Source organism: Mauremys mutica, chromosome 1, assembly GCF_020497125.1.
Source record: "Mauremys mutica isolate MM-2020 ecotype Southern chromosome 1, ASM2049712v1, whole genome shotgun sequence".
NCBI classification, from domain to species: domain Eukaryota; kingdom Metazoa; phylum Chordata; order Testudines; family Geoemydidae; genus Mauremys; species Mauremys mutica.
The window spans coordinates 161,376,145-161,391,708 of record NC_059072.1 but is presented as its reverse complement, the minus strand read 5'-3'; the positions used below and the strand labels follow the sequence as shown (position 1 = coordinate 161,391,708).

Below are 15,564 nucleotides of genomic sequence, written 5' to 3'. Positions count from 1 at the left end.
CCCTGAGGATGGCCAGGTAAGTCGAACTAAGATAGTTCAACTTCACCTACGCGAATAGCGTAGCTGTAGTTGCATATCTTCGGTCGAAACACACACCTCCCCCCCCCCCCCCGCTAATGTAGCCCAGGCCTTAGTCTCTCCCATCCTATGCCCCTTCAATATCCATTGGTCAGGGTTTCAAAAGATCACAAGGTCGCCGGCAAAAATCATCATCACCACCACCACCAGAGGAAAAAAGTACTGCATGTTGCTAACTGAAGAGAAATTTGGGATTAAGATTTGGCTCAGTGTCCTATCTGTATAAATCGGGCCAACAACTACTCTCAAAGAAGATGTCCAGAGCCTACCATGCTGAGAATCGTCATCAGATTCAAGGAAGCCAGAGCAAATCTTAATTGACAGGTGCTGACATAAAGCTAGTTCAGGAATGGAGGATGATCAATGAGCAGAGTAAATACAGAGGAATTGACACACGCTTGTCTGGAAAGGTATACTATTCTGCTACCTTCTACTCCAAGCGTTTCCTTGCTTGCATTAACAAACCTCTCTTAAAGAAGGTTTTAAATCCCTTGCTGTTGATCTTACTATCTCACTATAGTCTTCACCTTGGACTTGACAAATTACAGAAGTTGTTAATAAGACAAAGGTGTGATACTTGATAGCCCTGTTTAACTGCTTCCTTGGCAAGTGCTGTATGCCATGCATCCTCCAAATCCTTTGTTACTAGATGTACCTACACAGCACGTAGCATACTGTGGCCCATCACAGTGCTCTGTTGGGTAGTTCAAAAGCAACTACCTGAGACAAGACTAAGCAGTCAGGACAGCTCTGCACTGGTGGCAGATGATGGCTCCTGCTGGGCATCCAACAGCTCAGACCTTTGAGAGTTCCTCACATGTTTGCAAACGGGCATGCGGATTGAGGAGCTGAAATTCATTAGGATGGGGATTTTTGGAAAAGTAGCATTATTTTAATCAAAGTCTATCCATCTCTATTAAAGACAACATAGGGCAAAACACACACACTCTAATACAAACAGCCTAGTCATAACCCTCCTTTCACTATCTAATAAGAAGCAGTTTGTGAATGAGGGGGCATATGAGAATGTTAATACACAGGAGTGTACTACTCACTAAAAAGAGCTTGTGATGAAGTAGGATTAATAAAATATTATAGAAAATTCACATGTATGTCTCAGTTTCTTCTATATTTTGCATGGCTACCCAGTGGGGGAAAAGGGACTAAGATTGCTCTCAGGGCAGGCTGGGAGACATAAGTGCGTATGTCACCCAGCTGTCTGAGTACGAGTGGGTCATTAAAAAGGTCTGGTCGAGGCTGACCCCATATCAATGGAAAATCCAAGAAGACAATGCAACAGGACATTGGCACCTAGCAACCAACAACCCAGAGGGAGGTGGATTTCCCTGTCTCTCAGCAGGGAAGCTGATACCCCAGCTCGAGACCAAAGGAGTGAAGGTGGGAGGATAGAGTGTTGACTTCTGGAGGAAGTGAGGCTCCTGGACTCTCACCAGGAAACTGATCAAGGAGATCAGACTGAGAAAGACACAGAGCCTGAACATGGGGTTCATCTACAGCTTGGCTGGGGCTCTGAGCTAATCAGAATGGACGATGCTTTAACCTTCATTTCTCTGTGCTAACCTAAGGACTTGCTATACTGCGTTCCAGTTGATTTATAATCTCTACTGTTTTGACAACACTGCTTAAGTGTCACTGTAAATACTTGGTGACTTGCATTAATCCCTGAAGAGTGTACAAGGAGTCTATAACTGTTGGACTCATTGAACAGAGTTCACATTATGAAGCAGGAGTGCTGAAGCAAAGATTCAGTCTTAGGAGGCAGTGAGGCCGCATGGCCTACCCTGGAGGAAGAGTGAGCCCCTTTGGGATCTGGCACACTGAACGCGTTCCTCCTAGAGACTGTTCCAAAGCTAGGGGTGTAGCACAAATCCGGTAGACCCATGACAAAGCTATGTACTAACATCCACCCACTGCAAATAATGTTTATTGAACTTCTTAAATACATAGGAATGTGCCAGTCCTGCATATGCACTTCAATGTTTCCAAGGGGCTGGTCTCCTTACAGAGCCTTTCACTGTACAGACTCCATCTGAACACCTGCAGTGAGAACAGTAACACAGCCTGGCCTGTTAAACACGGCTCACTTCAGCCTTGTATTAAAAAAAGCCACTCTATGAGATCAGTTCCACTGCTCCTAACTCCTTAACACCATGCGTGTTTAACTGTTCTGTTTGGGTGTTGGGCTGATTTAAGGCAGTGCCATTGATTTGTCTCAGGGTATAACAATACATAATGCACATTCAAAGAGACATTACAAGTGTCACACAACTATAGGCCATGAAGAGTGAAGTAACATTAGCTCTCTGATATTGTTTGCATTGCAGCAGTTAAGAATTTCCAGCAATGAAAAAAAGCCTGCAAACTTGCCTCATTGGAGGCTGGGACTGGAGGCCTGTATGCTTCATAAGAAAGGTTCACCCTTGTTAAAAAGACCCAAGCAATCTGTGTTTGCACATGAATTAATTTCATGAGTTTCAAAAGAAAATCATGCTCCATGTTTTTATTTGACTGTTTTCCAGAACTTTTTCTCCCCCGCCCATGATTTTGTTTAAATTTGCTTTTCACTTTCATCTGCCATCTGCCGGTCAAAGAGAAGTGTCTAATACTGTAGTGTATATTCCAGTGCTCCAACAGCACCACAAAAGGTATCACTCTCTGTCAATCCCACTGGCTGAATTATAGAGAAGAATGAACACGGGCCTCTGAAGAAACTTTGCATTCCACCTTCCAGACATGTGCAGGTTTTACAATGGAAGTCAGACAGTTCTTGTGTTACATCATCTCTATGTAAAAGGAATCAGTATATGAAAATGCAACACATATCATCATGCGTTTAGTAAACACACAACTTGTGACTTCCATATACAGTGCAGCACAGCTATTATTACTGGCTTACAACATGTCCTAACCTAACAGAAGAGGTCTTACAAATATCTGCCTTTTGTCACTTTAAAAACAGTGGTATAGGATCAAAATGAATTTGCTAACTTCCTATGCTTCCAGTATGTACAGTAGGCTGGTATGCATGGAGCAGTCACGAAATGCACCAATGTGAGTGCTCAACAAGGTCAAAGGCTATTGAACTGTAGAACTAAAAGGTATCACATACATTGTCTTGGAAACTGATATTACATGTTTACTGTTCCAAAATTAAACACTGCAGATAAAAACCTGGCCTCACTGAAGTCAATAGGGAGTTTTGCCATTGATTTCAATGGGGCCAGAATTTCACCCTGCATGGGCAGATAAAAGACCCAAAACCACAGATCTCAGAACATTATCAGGCACTCCACACTGATTTACTTTCCCTCACTGACCAATCACAAAAGCAGTGGCTAATAAACTCTGAAGCGCCTCTATGCTGAAGAAGAAATGTGACTTGAGTTTTTAAGATGATAAAAGATATAATGAGAGTAGACACACTCTTTGAATTTATGCAAATGCCACAGGACTTAAAGACACAATTAAAAAGAGTTTACAATAATATTTTTCATTTCTATACTATTTCCCATTCAAGAATTTCAACATTCCTGACATTCAAGAATTAAGCCTGTGAGGGAGCCAACCACCATTACCCCCATTTTCAAGACGCGGAAATCAATGCACAGGGAAGTTGAGCGACATGGCTCGGACCATACAGCAAGTCACGGAGGTGTTGGGATGAGAACACAGGATTCCTTGGCTCCTTGTGTTCTGTCCATTACACCACACTGACTCTTATTGCTTAATAGCCATATTTCTATTGTGTTTAACTAAGAAATTCAACAGCGATATCAAGTAAAGGTCCTTGCCAACACCTGCCCATCTAGTAGTCAGATACTCTTCCACTCTTTCTTAATCTTGGCTAATAAAGTGGTTGTAACATCTTGTACTGTCATCAGCTCCACTGTGTGTCTAAAGGAGATTTTCCGGAAGTTTCAGAAAAGAAGACACTGATACAAGCTTAAGTAGAAACAGGCTATAGTGTATCCAATCCTTCTGGGCTGAACCAGTATGAGCATAAATAGGGTTTAAAGCAATCTCAAAGAAATGCCAGGCTTGCCATTATGAGGATGGGGATGTCAATAGTTCATAATATTTTGAGATTTGGACAATTTGCTGAAATCTACTGATAAAATACTGACGTCCTTTGAGTAGGGCAGAATAGGGATGTTTATACTGGATAACGTAGAGCGGATACAAAGATGAAATGGTCTGAATTTGCCAATCACGGAAGTGCTGGGTGACTGAATCAGTTGCTAAGATGACACTGAGGGTAGACCCAGATCGGGCATGCAGCAAAGACTGATGTGATTGTTAGCCCCAGTAGACAAATGACAGACGTGCCAACCTCAAGAGATCAGAACCAACAATAAAAAAAAATTATATGAGAGATTTCTAACCTAAAATGTACACTTGCCCACCAAACAAACCAAAACAAAAAACACACTGTTCCCAGGCTATGAGCCCTTGTGCTCCACATGGCATCACTGCAAAAAGATCCTGAAAAGAACACAAAATGTAGAGAAAAATACCATGTGGTGAGAAATGTCTGTGCTTCTCTCCTCGTTTGCCAGTCAAGAAAGCACTGAGTCACAATTAATCCCTGCCTCACTTCCCTGCCCCTCACAATGACAAACTCACCTTAGAGCTCTTTAATTCTTTTCTTGGCTAAGTATGCAACTCCAAGCAACCCAGCCTTGATCACAGGCACAAATGAAGAAAAATCAGCCAAGAGTTTGCCATGATCAGTGCCTGTCACATAACACAAGCAACCTGCTAAGGAGCTGCTATGTGCTCTCTCAAAGTCACAGCTGCCAGCGACAATTGAGCAAGTGCAGCCTAGCTTTTCACAGGATTCTTGCCTGTTGCCCAGGAACCACACAAAGCATTGGAGATTTTAAACAGGTGCAAAGAGTGCTTTTCTCCCATGCCTTGTCCTCTAATGCATCAGACTGCACAGCATCAGGAATGGCTACACAAGATGAACTGAACAGCAGAAAATTAAGTTTTAAAATTGGATCAGAGCCCATATTGATAAGCTACACTTTTATAGCAGTGAGAACAATGGAGTGGACTAAAGTGGTGTGCACATGATGCTAAACCAAGAGTCAGTCAGGCTTGCCATTGTGAAGACTTTGTATGCACTGTTGTAGCCGTGTTGGTCTCAAGATATTAGAGAGACAAGGTGGGTGAGGTAATATCTTTGACTGGACCCACTTCTGTTGGTAACAGAGACAAGCTTTCAAGCTCACACAAAGCTCTTCTTCAGGTCTGCAAAGACTTGTTTTTTTTCAGGAATTTATGACTATATTACAATTTCTGTTGGACTGAATAATTCTTCTAAACTTGTCTACATTTTTATCCAAGAAATTATTTTTTAAATTTGAAAAGACACCGCTCTGGAACATTGTATGACCACCAAAAAAAATGAGAACTTTATATTTTTAAGCAGAATTTTTAAAAATTAGTATGTGTAGGAATTTTGTTTTTATTTTATATATGTGTGTATAATTTTAAACTGTAAATGTACAGTATGCACAGTGTGTATAATTTTTATATATATAAACACAATTATATACACACACTATACATACTGTATATGTGCAGACACCTGTTTAACATAGTAATCTTTTAAATATACAGTTCCTGTGCATGGGTGGTATGCAGCAGACTGAAAAATTATTTCAGGACTGAAAATCCATGAGGCAAATATTTTTTAAAAGTAGATTTTGTCAGGAGAGACTGTAATGGCTCCAGAATGGTTTATTTTGTCAATATCATCCACATCACATTAAGGTCATCTGAGTGTATTCTGAGCCGCATTCTGATGTCATTACTTAGGCAAATTCCTGTGGATTTGAGCAGGAGTCTTGTCTGAGCAAGGATCAAGGAGAAACTGATTAGGGACTTCATGATTGGCTCTGTTACATTATGATTAACTGAGGGCTACTGTCCATTTGGGATGCTTTGTAAGCCTACTCACCCCAGTAAGTAAAGTGAAGCCTGGAGCAAGACACTCAATGTTTCTCCAAGATTGCTATCATACTGACATAAACATCCAGTCTGCTGTCTAAAATGGAATTACTCTGTTAGATTTTGCTTTCTCGAATTCTGCTTTCCAGTTGGATGGAAGGCTGCAAGGGCTGAAGGGTTCACTTGTACAGAAGCCAACAAAAACAAAGGTAAACTTAGAATTTTCATTAACTATAAATTACAAGAGCAAACAGAAATAAGGATTGATGTGAGCAAGAGGGAATGCTAAAGCCTTACCAAATGTAATGCATAATGCCTCAACCCAAACATATTTTGGGATGACTGCCAGGAAGATGGGTATAAATGTGGGAGGCTTAGCAGAGCACTGTTTGAGCTAAAATGTGTAAAGTTTTCATTTGTTCTAAGGAAACATTCATCTCTATGTACAAACAGGGCCCTATTAAAAACCAAATTCTACAACTAAACTAAATCTTCCTGGGCAAAGCAACTGTTCCTAAACTAACCATATACATAATTTTCAAGATTGTTTATGGTGGCATCTAAGTTTATTATTGTGTGTGACATGGCCATAGCTCAGTTTGGCAGCTGAACACTGCAACTCTCCTGTCCCCTGGAAGAGCACCTCATCTATAGATGGTTTAATGCTCTAATGATGGTGATAGTTCTAGTCACATAACGATGAAAATAGGGTTAGTTATTCAAAGGTTTCTCAACTAGTCGTTCAGTCAATCCAACCGCAATTGTATTCCTCCAGTGGGTACAAATTGGTCTGGTCCACAGGCTAGCATCCCCACAGTCAATTCTGGCAATATAGTGGGACCCAAATGTCTGCATGTGCAGCCTCCTCTCTGTGTCCCTCACTTTCATGTACCACTTCAGTTTACATTTGTTGTTTGTCAGCATACCACCTTGCTTATCATCAAAGCTCTTAAGTAAAAACTCCTAAAAGTAGAGGATGCAGCAACCTGAACTGCCAGACAGGTTCTATAATGGAAAGTATCCTCCAGAAGGGCAATCAATTATGGGATTTATGTAAGAAATCTAAGTATCCTGTGTGGTAGAAGAGGTGGGGTGGAAGAGGCATCATGAACAACTCCCACAACCCTCTTTTCCAGCAGCAACAACAGAGACTGGAGTAGCTGTCTAGATCGTCTCAGAATGTACTGATACTACATTGGTCAGGCAGTATGACAGGCATCGAGCCATGGCTGTGATTGTAGATAAACTGCAGTGGGATTGTATGAGATAAGAGTGTCATGGCCTGATTAACCAAAAGATTTTTACATCAAAAGTAGTGCATAACCTGTGACCATAGTTCATCTTCCATCAGATAAACGAAAGGCAACTCCTGTGGAAACCAAAAAGCTAAAGAAAAAAAATGTAGGTGGCACTGTTCGCAATAAAATCACTATGAGCTTCCAATGCAGGCTCATTCTTTGCCTTCTGCTTCCAAGCTGCTCTCCTCATTAGAGAATCATCCACTTTTCTAGGCAAGGAAGGCATCTGCACCACAATTTATTCTCTTTCAGGGCATATACATAGTAATAAGGTCCTCAAAAGCAGTTTTACTAGAGACCACTTCAACTTTTGTGATCTGGTTATTTCAAAGAGGCAATATCATGGATTAACAGGTGACACTTCCCGTTGGGCTTCTGCAACTCAAGATTTGTCTGGGGACTTTGATTTTCCCTAATCTGTATTCAACTTTTTTTAAAAGGGCAAACTCTCAAAACCCATTGTCTCTGAAGACAGGAAAGTTCATAGGGCACCCCAATGAAAGCCTGAGATTCAGGAATCCTCTAGAAGAGTTTCACAGAAGGATTTGCAATCCCTCATTTGGCAGGTTACCAGGACCCTCCAGTACTTCTCTCCTCCTGCTAAGAGATGATGACAACAAAGATGTCTCCCCCTGTGCTGGGGAGGGCAAATCTGAAAGAATCCTGGAGCTGTGCAATATTTGGTTCAGCTGGTAGAGATTAAAACTACCAAAGTAATCCTGACAATATACATACACAGTGCTACTAGTCATCAGAAGGAGATCTTAGTCTCCATCCCTAGTATAGACTTGATAGTCTCTTCCTGTATTAAAATTTGTCTTCATTTTCTCTGGAGAATGTCTCCTTTAATGCTATCACTGGCAAGAGAACTGGAAGAACAGTTCCAGTTATGTGCTAATGCAGGTCAGCTGGAAGTGATTATTCATTCTTTGAATCCAAGGTTGCCACTGACTGAATGGCAGACAAAGACACTTCTTAAGTTATTCAACGAAAACAGATAGAAGTTCACCCACTGTGTGATAGCATTTAATGGCATCAACAATTCCAGGGGCTCTCTCTGAACACTCAATAAGCATCCATAGGCAGCATGGTATCAGCCGAATACCAGCAGTTTGGCTACAACTCTGGAGGCACCTTTTCCTCTCTAAAATGAGACGGTAAGCTGTAATTTAGAGGGAAGAGAGCCTCAACGTGGCTCTGACAGAAGTCAAGTGAAAGCTATTGTTTTCCCCAGTAGTTTCTCAAAACATAGTAGGTCTGGTGCCAGACCACAGAGGGTCCCATTGACACGTCACTCCACAGTAAAAGCTACCATACTTTTTAAAAGAGCATCAATTATCTATTCAGCCCCAGCAGGACTATAACCCAACTTTAGATCTGTTATAGACTGTCCCTTCTTACTCAAGTTATGGTTACATAAGACATTATTCCATAAAGAAAATCATCAAAATATATCCTAGATATTCAAAAACCTATAGGGTACTCTATCCAGATCTAAGCAAACATGGAGACTACTTTTGAAGAGCATCTATGGTACAATGCAAGCCATCACTCTTCTGTTTTGGATTAATACACTTTCACTCTATAGCAACGCCAAGCTGTTCCTAAGTGCATTGTATTGCTTTTTGCTCACACATCATTATTTATAACCCAAGGCATTTATCTCCTACTAACCTTCTGTTCTGGTCCAATATACAGAAAATATTACTTGAAAAATTAAGATACCTTTGTGAGCAATCTCCACCCAATTAGTGCCAGCCTCAAGATTGAGCAACCATAGTGGCCACCTTGGGCACCAACTTCTAAGGGTGCTAAATCAATAGCCAGGGTGTGGGTGCCATGTTGCATGGCCACCTGGCCTTTTTTTTTTTTTAATACACTGCTCAGGGTGCAGAAACATTTTGTGCTCTGAGAAGCAGAACACCGAGAACCACCTTTGAGCACAATATTTTAGAAGACAAATTCTGTTTTTTGCATACAACCCCAATGAAGTCAAGAGACTTATAATTACAGTCTAAACCATTTTTCTTCAAACTGGGTCATAGATGAACTTTACTGTCTTTTATGTAGAAAATCAGTGGACCAGTGAATAGACCCTGAACTTGGGATCGGTAGACATAAATGATATTCCTCACTCAGGGTATGTCTACAATACAAAATTAGGTCAATTGTATAGAAGTCAATTTTTAGAAATCGATTTTATAAAGTCAATTGTGTAAGTCCACACTAAGCGCATTAAATCAGCAGAGTGCGTCCTCACTACCATGCCTAGCATCGACTTACAGAGTGGTGCACTGTGGGTAGCTATCCCACAGTTCCCGCATTCTCCGCCGCCCACTGGAATTCTGGATTAAGCTCCCAATGCCTGATAGGACAAAAAACATTGTCACGGGTGGTTTGGGGTACATTTAATCAGTTGCCACTCCCTCCATGAAAGCAACGGCAGACAACCGTTTTGCGCCAGACACTACGGCGATTAGAAGAGCACAGCGAGGCGCACTGCCCATCAGAGAGGCTGTGAAAAACAGTTTCATGACTGGCCAGGCTTCGGTATGACAATTGTGTGTGTTTCTCCTTGATGCAAACCCACCCTCTTTGTTGATTTTAATTCCCTGTAAGCCAACCACCCTCCCCGCTTCAAAATAAAGTAACTATTATTTTGAAACCATGCATTCTTTCTTTATTAATTAAAAAAAATCAGATAACAGACAAGGTAGCCCGGGTGGGGTGGGGGAGGAGGGAAGGACAAGGCCACATTGCTTATTGTAGCCACACTAAAAATCAAATTGTTTGACTGACAGCCTTCTGTTGCTTTGGCCATCCTCTGCAGTGGAGTGGCTGGGTGCCCGGAGCGCCCCCCCGTCTCCCCTCCGGCGTTCTTGGGCATCTGGGTTAGGAGGCTATAGTACATGGGGATGAGGGTAGGCGGTTATACAGTGGATGGAACAGGGGTCTGTGCTCTCGTTGGCTTTCCTGCAGCTCCAACAGACGCTTCATCATCATGTCCGTTTGCTCCCCCAACAGACGCTTCATCATGTCCTTTCCTGGCCTATGCCACTGAATGCCTCCATGCATTAAGCTGTGCCCTATGAATGCGGGAGGACTGCATGAGCTCGGAAAACATGTCATCGCAAGTGCGTTTTTTTCACCTTCTAATCTGCGATAACCTCAGGGACAGAGATGATAGGGGAAGCATAGAAACATTCTACACTCTACGGTTCTGGGGGGACTGCATGGTCACCTGTGCTGCTGAGTTTGCCACGCTGACCAAACAGGAAATGAAATTCAAAAGTTCCAGGAGCTTTTCCTGTGTACCTGGCTAGTGCATCAGAATTCAAAGTGCTGTCCAGAGTGGTCACAATGGAGCACTCTGGGATAGCTCCTGGAGGACAATACCATCGATTTACATCCTCACTACCCCAAATTCGACCCAGCAAAGTCAATTTTAGCGCTACTCCCCTCGCCAGGGAGGAGTACAGAAGTCGATTTTAAGAGTCCTTTAGGTCGACGGAACAGGGTTGGTTGTGTGAACACATTCATTTTTAAATCGACCTAACGCGGCTAAATTTGACCTAACCCCATAGTGTAGACCAGGTCTCAGTGACTAAATTATTGTATAACCCTAAGTCACTTATATGCTCTGTGCCTCAGTTTCCCCATCTATACAATGAAGATACTGATACTGGTCCTTTGTAAAGCACTTTGAGACTCTCAAGATTAAAAAACTGAAATAAGTATTATTATTAATTATTATTATTATGCTGAAACTTCTAAAACACACTGGTATTTATGAAAGAAGATGTAGATTATATTGTGCATGATTAAATTTTGCTAGAAAAGTTTCTAACTATAGTGTTCTTAATGGAATTTATACCTTTCTTATAACTATGCTGAAATTGTCTGTATATATTATGCGTATTTTTAATCAAATTAATTATTTATGGTTATTATAGCTATGATATGAAGATATGATGACACCGTATGATGTTAATATAGGATTTTAAATTTTGTGAGAATTTTGGGCTTGATCCAATTCATATTTAAATAAATAGGAATCTTCCCATTGACTTCAATGGAACTTGGATAGGGCCCTACCTTATTTTCTCACAGACAGTGATTCTTCAGCTAAGGTATCATTTAATTTTATGAAGCGTGCAATAATTAGGGAACTAAAACAATAGCAGAACATTGTGTTCTGCTTCCCCCACCCTCTTCTCACCATTATTTGAAAATTATGGCATTTGATACTGAGAACAAAGAGGAGTCACTATAGTATATAAATTCCTGTGAGATACAGGAAAGTTTATAGTGATAAAGACTGACTGTCAGTCAACACATCCTTTGGTACTTCTTAAAAACCTGAGCTTATATTTTATATCTGGAGATGGTTTAAAGGCTAATTTATTTATATGTACCTTTCAGAGCACAAATGATCACATTTTGAAGCTTTATTAGAAGTTTAAAGCAGACACAATTTGAATCCACTGCAACCTGTTAGTCATCTGAGTAGCTTTTGAATTGTTCTTTGAGTACTTATCCCATTTACATATACACTTTCTAGATATACATGGACATATTCCAGAATGGGCACTACGTACACACCACAGTTCAAAGTCCAGGCATTTATGAGTTATCTATGTAAGAAAAGCATGTAATATTTTTATTATAGAAAAAGGATATTTTCCCCAGCCTTGTATAAAAAGAACAGCTCAAGAAATTTTCCCCAACCAATTTACATTTCAGATGTCACCAAGCATGGAAAATTTCAGACCCCCCAAAATTAATTTTTATGGAAGTCAAGAGCAACCGAAAGCAAGGGGTCAGAACTTCTGGAGCTGTTTCACAAACTTAGTGATAGCTTTTGCTATGTAGCTAATGCTACAATAATCACACTGATGGAAAAATCATTATAAAGGCAGACACTTTTTCCACTAAGTTTCTTAATTTTGGTTACAGTTGATAGGAATTTACAAGTGTTAACTAAGCTACAGGAGAGCTCCTCTCCAGGTTAAAAATTAGCTACATATTTTAATACAAAGGCAACAATGTACAAAACAAAGTTAGATATCCAGTTCTTATCAAGATTTATGTACATTCAAATGTTCATACAAATTAGACGTAACTTACTGGGAGTTATGTTTTAAGAACAAAAAGCAAAATTTCCCAACATATTAGTCATTATTCACTCATAAATAAGGCTTGTAGGTGGCATTTGAACAAATATGTCTGTAGTTAAAAAAAATAAAAGGATAAAGTTGCAATGTTTATTTTGAAGTGACATCCTAGATTTTCCATCAAAATCATCATTAAGATAGGCTCCAATTCAGCAAGGTACTTAATGGCATGAGAGTAACTTTGAGAAAGGAAATAAGTATTCCCACTGAAGTCATATGCTTAAAATTATGCACATGTAATCATCTTGCTGAATTACAGCCATAATGACAGAACTTTTATTCCTCAAGTCATTACTCCAATTCTCAGTACATTTGCTGCCATATTGGATTTTGTAGCAGTATGTCCCTTTTTCTGTTGACCCTGGGCCAGATCTTCAGCTGGTATAATCTAACATAAACTCTGTTTAATTTAATGAAGCTATGCCAATTTATGCCATCTGAGGAACTGACCCTGCCTTTGTGCTGCAGTGTAAAAAAAATACTACAGTAATGGTTACTATTTTCATCATGTTCCCCGAGTCTCACAGCACCACTTCAAGGGCCACTAATGTCTTCTATCAATACACAATAACCCCAGTAGTGTCAATAAGATTGCAAGCCCATTTTGAGGGCTGCATATAGCCTTAAATATTTATTCAAATACATTACTCGCATGGATAGCAATGAGTGATCAACACAATAGATTTCACTCCTCAGGTCCATCCTACCTGGCTTAAAAACACAACAGTCATTAACCAAAGTACATGCAGTAACTGTGCTTTTTTCTTAAGCCACTGTATCACAATCACAATGTACTGGTAAATGTTATGTTTTTAATGGCAGGCACTCTACCACAGGATAATTGCATGAAGCAACTGCACACTAACCAGTCTCTGAGGTTCCAGTTGAGGGTCTTAGTACTGAAGTGTCAAGACATAAAAATACCTAGCACCAACAATATATTGAGCTTTTACAAAGATGTATAAGTTTACAAAGGTGTATAAGTAGTATCATTATTCCCACTTTCACAGATGGGGAAACTTGGATATTGTAAGGAGAGGAGACTATTCCAAAGCAGACACAGACAGTGATAGAACCAGTACCAGTACCCAGGTTCTTTTATTTTCAGTTCCCTGCTCTTTCCACTGGACCTCATTGTCTGGAGTGTCATGCATTACATTTTAGTAGAATCCCAACAGCCAGCAGAATTAAATGCATGTGATTTATGATGCCATCCATATTGCAAATCCCATCTCGAAGGCAGATATTCCTCAATGAAGGGATTTGCTGGCATCTAATGTGTAGGCTGAATGTTTTCAGTTCACTGAAGACAGGAATCAGGGGTGCAGGGCCCATTATTGCCAGTTGCGCACTAATTCATGCTGCTCTTCACTGAAAATAGACTCCCATGCACAGGCATAGGCTGTTCAAGTCAAAAATATATACTCAATTTCCATGCAGAAAATAAAACTAAAAGATAAATGTTAGTAGTAAAATACATTGCTTATTGATATAATATTTTATATCAACAAAATATTAAGTGCAGTAAAATGTTCATTAATTCACAAGTGGGTTACTGCAGACTGGTGGGGGCATCTATTTGCCAGTTTATCTAGGGCAGCCCTGTGGGAGATGGGAAGAGAATGGTGGTGTTCTTTGGGGCATTAAGGTTATCTCGGCCCTCATCCATTTGAACTCCCTACATTTCCCATCTTCCCTCCTGCATCTAATTATCTCTTCAACATGTAGGTTATTTTGTTTTAAACACCTCGTACCCTCAGGACTCTTAACTTTGAGAGCTTGCTGAATGTTAAACAAGCATATTGAAATCTCTGTCTTTAAATGAGTAAAACAAAACTTCTAACATTTCACACAGAAAATACTTATTCTCCACCTACTCATTAGAATTTGCATGTTATAGCATCATGCATATTCCTAATCAGCTTCCAAATGGAGATCCAAAAGGAAACAGACTCGTTCTAGAAGTAAATGAACAACCAATGCCTTTATGTTGGCTTAAATGTATGGCCCAAAATGCATATAGTTTGCTATGGGTAAAATTTAACTACCTGGTAAGAACCGAAGGCCAAAACACAGGGAGTTAAAACCTGGCTCCATTGATTTTAATAGGAGTTTTGCTGGAGTAAAAACTTCAGGGTTTGGCCACAAATGATCAGGGTAACCAAGGGGGAAATGAAGGAGAAACAACGATGAGAGAAAAAAAACCAAACAATCTATTTAGTTTAGCAAATAAAAGGTTAAGGGGATATCTTGATTATAGTCTATCTATACCTACATGGAGAACAAATATTTAAGAGTGGACTCTTAAATCTAGCAGAGAAAGGTATAATCAGGATCCAATGGCTGAAAGTTGAAGCTAGAAAAAATTCAAACTGGAAATAAGGCATGAAATTTTGAATGGTGAGAGTAATTAACCATTGGAACAATTTACCAAAGGTTGTGGTGGATTCTCCATCAATGGCCATTTTTAAATTAAGACTGGATTTTTTTTCTAAAAGAGCTATTCTAGTAATTATTTTATGAAGTTCTATGGCCTGTGTTACACAGGAGGACAGACTAGAAAAGAGTATCACAGTAGTCCCTTCTGGCCTTCAGATCTCTGAATCTATGAGAAGGATGCATTAGAACAGATGACGTGGGGGAAAGGATAAGAGTAAACAGGAAAATTTAGAGGTATGGATAGGAATGACAACATTCCACGGAGCTATATTGGTTTCTTTAAATCTTTATTTATTAAAATGCTCTGACTCCAGGTGAAATTTCTTTGCTCAATATTTAATAGTCTTTCATTTGTCATGAAACTAGGATCTTCAAATAGATAAATGGAGAGAAGAACTCTAGTTTGTTGGTAGCTTTTGTAAGTGCATCTGTGCAATCTGACTGAAATGGTATTTTATAACTTCTTACAATGCTACTCGGCTGGCATTCACAGCTGGTATCCAGCCCTACATTTCTCACTGCATCAGCTCACTGGTGGAGTGAGAGCTGTTTTTCTTCTTTTGCCTGCAATGGAAACACAATGGCATCTCTCTAAGACC

General features: G+C 40.0%; 1 protein-coding gene across 17 annotated transcripts in view; it reads right to left on the bottom strand.

The window, feature by feature from the left end:
- Nucleotides 1–15,564, bottom strand: part of ZBTB20 (zinc finger and BTB domain containing 20) — a 666,697-nt gene that overhangs the window by 525,761 nt on the left and 125,372 nt on the right. Inside the window, exon 1 of one of the 17 annotated variants that reach the window (XM_045001331.1) lies at nt 9,636–9,675. The exons of the other annotated variants lie outside the window; for them this stretch is intronic. The gene's annotated coding sequence lies outside the window, so the exon portion shown is untranslated. Of the gene's footprint in view, nt 1–9,635; nt 9,676–15,564 lie in introns of those variants that run through there. 17 annotated transcript variants of the gene reach the window in all.